At 44.1% G+C, this 4555-nt stretch overlaps 1 protein-coding gene across 1 annotated transcript in view; it reads right to left on the bottom strand.

The window, feature by feature from the left end:
• The window catches only part of TRIM67 (tripartite motif containing 67), a 33548-nt gene that overhangs the window by 27668 nt on the left and 1325 nt on the right, over nucleotides 1-4555 (bottom strand). The gene's annotated exons all lie outside the window — the stretch shown is intronic.

The raw sequence follows: 4555 nt of genomic DNA, 5'->3' as shown, positions 1-4555 counted from the left end.
GGGGAGGGGGAAACAAAAATTAGAGATAAAATGCAAACGTGTATCTTACTAATCCTTGGTTTTGATGATTAATAATGTGCTTAAAGGCTTAATTGCTGTCACATGTATTTTTACACGCATGGAGTGTTTGTGCTAGAAAAGAACAGTTAAGATTTTAATTGTAATAAGATTTAATAAAGGTGAAATATGCATGCGGGGGCAGTCAAGTATTGTGTCTGCACATTCCACTTTATTGCAGTGACTTGGTAAGTCAAAATACCTTTTTATACGACAGCTACCCACATATATAAGGAAATAATAGTCTTACACTTACACAGTAGCATCTGTCGTGCTGAAAAATCCCCAAGTGCTTTCCAAAATGGCACTTTTTTTTTCATCAAAGCCTGAAATTCTTATAAATGTGGTCGGTTCTACTAAACCTGAGATACACTAGGACTTCAAAGACAAATCTGCATTTTCAGACTTCACAGTAATGTCCCTTTGGGGCTTCAGTTTCCCCTGCTCCAACCCAGCAAAAGGGTGAATATTTCTGGAAAAGTTGGGGAAAAAAACCTTCCTCTAACTTTTGTCTGGTGAGAGATAAGGACTATATCTATTTTAAGTCCACATTGAAGATCAAACATCCTCTTTGCTCAGCTGGTGCCCGAGATTGCTAAAATGAGCAAGCAGCTTCTTGATGGACTTCCAAGAAGGGAAGGAAATAGCGGTCCTGTCCCTGGGCAGACCCAGAACCCTCATGGTCCGTGTGGAGCAGCCCCAGCACAGTTTCCCAGGAAGTGCAGCTGGGATTACAGGACCATATGGCTCCGCTTGTCAGCCCACGGCAAGCCCAGATCCAGCATTGCTCCTCTGTGCAGACATAACGCGGAGGGACCAGATAGGTCCCATCGTGAGTGTCCCACAGGTTAGACACTCTCTTCGTGGGTCTACCCCACAGGTGGACTTGGCAACTACCAGATTGCCAACGCCCAGTTAATTATCCTCACCAAACAGATACGACAACTGACATCAGGAGATGGAAAATGAAGTACCTTTGCTAAGGTCAGGCTTCCTCTTCTTGATTTCTTAGGACTAGAGTGTGCCTTGAGACAGAGCCTCGTACATAGGAAGGCACAAGGGTTATGAGCCTCTAAGAGGAGAGCTAATTGAAGCTCAGTAAGTCACCACTCATTCTCTGCTTCCCTCTTGCCCCTGGAGGGAAGAAAATTCCTCCATCCCTGAAAAGGGCGCAGCTCACTTCTTCAGGCTGCCAAAATTTTGTGCTTACCTCCTGCCTGAATGCTTCTTTCTCACCCTCCCCTTGCGCTCATTCACACAGGACAGCAAGGAGCAGACCCTGGCAGCTCCTTCTGGGCACTCAGCAGCCCAGCTCTGAGGCGGGCAGGCAGCCTTACGCAGGCAGAGGCACCTGCCCAACCCCACATGGCTCTGTGGGGCCGAATTATAGAGAAAGAAGCCACCCTAGGGGGTTTTTTTTCCTCACATTCACACAAACTTTCTCCTTTTAGCCCAGTTGTAGGTATTACATTAGTGTTAAATTTGGAAGTAAAATATGCTTTACTACAACTCATTTGTGGCAAATGTAATGGGAAGACACATTACTGTGTTTGTTTCTCAATGTTTGAATATTAATATTCTCTTACGCAAACTCCCATCACTTCACAAAAATTTAAAGTGATGATGTTTGATATGAACGGTACTTGAGGTCACAGAACCAAACTCTAAACCCCTGGAAGGGTCCCTGTCTTCTGCCAGATCAGACAATTAGGATTTCAGATCAGCTCTCCACGGGCTGCTTGGGGTTGCCAGAGTTTAAAGCCCACTCTTTTTGACTGCACTTTGCGCTCCATCCACAAGGCGCATTTGAGCCTTTGGTTCGTCAAGCTGACACAGGACAAGGTGGAAGCGGCATATGACCAAGCGGCTGAGGAAGCAAGAAAGAAAAAGGTGGCAAAAGCATGGCATGCTCTGCCATTGACTGGCCCGGCCAAATTGTCCCAGGGAGGCAAGGGCTCCTTTCCTTCAAATCAAAACCAATGGTTGGTTTCAATAAAAATAAAGCTTCCACTTTTCCAGCATCTGCCCTAGCTCTCAAATCATCTCAAAGCGCATTTCACTAGATGAGAAGAGCCAAGAGCTGTATGTGGGCATCACAGCAGCCACAGAAAACTGAATCACTGCAGACAAATTGTAACCAGCATATGCACGATGGCAATTAGCAACAATCACTCCTGGCTCCCGGCGCGCTCCCATTGCAAAGAGCTGCAATAGAAACAACGTCATTGTTCTAAGGGCTTGTAAGCGAATTGCCGCGTGCGTTAAAACCTGTGGTTGCATTAACGCAACTGCAGGGTGAAACCAAGGAGAAGACCAGATCTCCATTTGTGAAACCCACTTAGAGGTAATAGCCTTGTTTTTCCAAGCATTTGTAAAAGATACCTTACAAAGCAGTGGAATTTAGTCATGCACTTCCCATTAAAATCAAATGGAGCTACATGACTAAGCCCTCAGTAAACGAACCAAGCCATGAAAAAATGCCCTGTACGCTCAGAGCAATCTTCCGTGCTGCAGAAATATTTACTGGGAGCCAAACTGAAACGTTACAAGCTCCATTGACTGCGACGATTAATAACTCCTGACAAATGGTTTTCTACCTGGCGTTATCTTTACTTGAATGCCTGGTCTTGCAACCAAAAACGTGGATGCTGAAGATGGGTACCCAGTTTCTACTTCTATCAAATACAGGAACAGAGAGATAATGAGGGTGAGTAATTAAACCCAGATGGGCATGGAAGACTGATGCTTCCTTTGATTTTAGAAGACGAACCAGATAATGCCAACATCCTTTTTCAACCAAACAGTTCATGCTCATTTAATTTGTTTTCCCTCCATCTTAGCAGCAGATTAACTATTGATTAGACGAGCTCTACCCTGGTGCTGAATTCTGAAACAGCCCTTATGGTTTGGGGAACACAACTCTTTAGGCTGGCAAATAAAAGCAGGCGTTTCAGGCGCTGATACTTGCCTTCGACCGCCTCCCTGCTTGCCCGTCACAGACGTAGCCAGCTGTGGCTTCTTTCTTCAGCGTTTTGGTGCGTGTGTATATATATATATATATATATATACACACATATAAAAAAAAAAACCTTTCAGAATGGGCAGAGCTGAAATGTGTGCACCATCATACCTTGTATTAGTAGGTCAAAAAGCCTACCAACTTAAACCTGACAGCAGCGTCACCATTCTTGTTATGAAGACCTAGAAGGACTTTGCTTTGGCAGTAGACTTAGGCAGTTGTACTTCATAAACTTCAAGCAGCGCTGGAAGTCCATAGAAAGACCGGTTCAAGTTTCCCAGTGTGGGATGAAACTGTGGAAGGTGGGGAAATGGCTCTGGCAGCCCTGCTTAGGTGCTACACCAGCTACTGGCCTTAGAAGGAGACAAGCAGGTGCTTATCAGCTGATGGGGAACAACTGTCAGCCTGTCAAATTTACTGGGCTAAGAACACTTACAGACAAGCCCTTCCAGCTGCCTCTACCAGCTACACCCGGAGCATCTGGAGAGAACACATAAAACTTGAATTCCCTTTGGCATACCACTCAGTGTAAGTAATTTATGGTTTGGCCAAAGTAACTACAGGTAATAAACTTGCAGAAATTGCTGTTTCTGAGAACCGTTTCTAAGCAGAAGTATCTAATTCCAAAACAATTTATCTGAATGAATGTGAGCTGATGATTTAGGATGTCTGGCTATACGGTTCCATTATATTTATTTTCTGCCAAGCGCATTGTTCTGAGAAAAATAATATTCACGAGAGCACAATTTTACAGTCCACAAATTAGTTAATTTTGAGTATTTTTTTCTTTTGCTAGAATTTTCATATTGATTGGGTCTGTAAATCAATAGAAAATCATTCTGTAATACCTTATCCCAGAAAAAAACGCAGGAAAAATACAAACCACCAGGGTACTGTACTTTCTTTTGACAATATTTGACAGTGGGAAAGAAAGAAAATGACTGACCATGCACTTTGATTACGCTGGGGTTAATCACGTTGTTCAAAAGGCATCAAACAGTTTTAACTCAAGGTAGACCATAATACAGCTCAAGGTGGTCTCTCACACTCCAAAATAGCAGCCACGCTTGCACAGTGAATTCAGGCCCTGCTCATTAAAATAATTCTGCTCAGAAGTGGGTCCTGCCACTAGCACGAGTAGGAATAGCTGCGAATTTGTGATCTGCTCCTTCAGAGCCAAGAGGACGTCTCCTCTGCACAAACACCCGCCACATTAGAAAGGAGATGGCTGAGCCCTTGGCAGCGAGTATTCAAACTGAAACACCTGTTGAAGAAGTTTGTCCTTCTCAAATGGACAAACTCTGCAGGTCTCCCTGAGGGGCACCTTTTTTGAATCTTAAAATCGAAAATTAGTTTATTTTCCTTGCCAAATGTCTTAACCTAGCTTGTGCTCAGCTGCTCCGTGGCTGGGGGTTGATGAGACCAGCCCTGATTTTGTCCCCTCCTGCAGCGTCTGAAAGGCTCTCTTTGTGCTTCATT

The sequence above is a fragment of the Egretta garzetta genome, unplaced genomic scaffold, assembly GCF_000687185.1.
Source record: "Egretta garzetta isolate BGI_Z169 unplaced genomic scaffold, ASM68718v1 scaffold118, whole genome shotgun sequence".
Taxonomy (NCBI): domain Eukaryota; kingdom Metazoa; phylum Chordata; class Aves; order Pelecaniformes; family Ardeidae; genus Egretta; species Egretta garzetta.
This window is presented reverse-complemented; position numbering and strand designations above follow the sequence as displayed.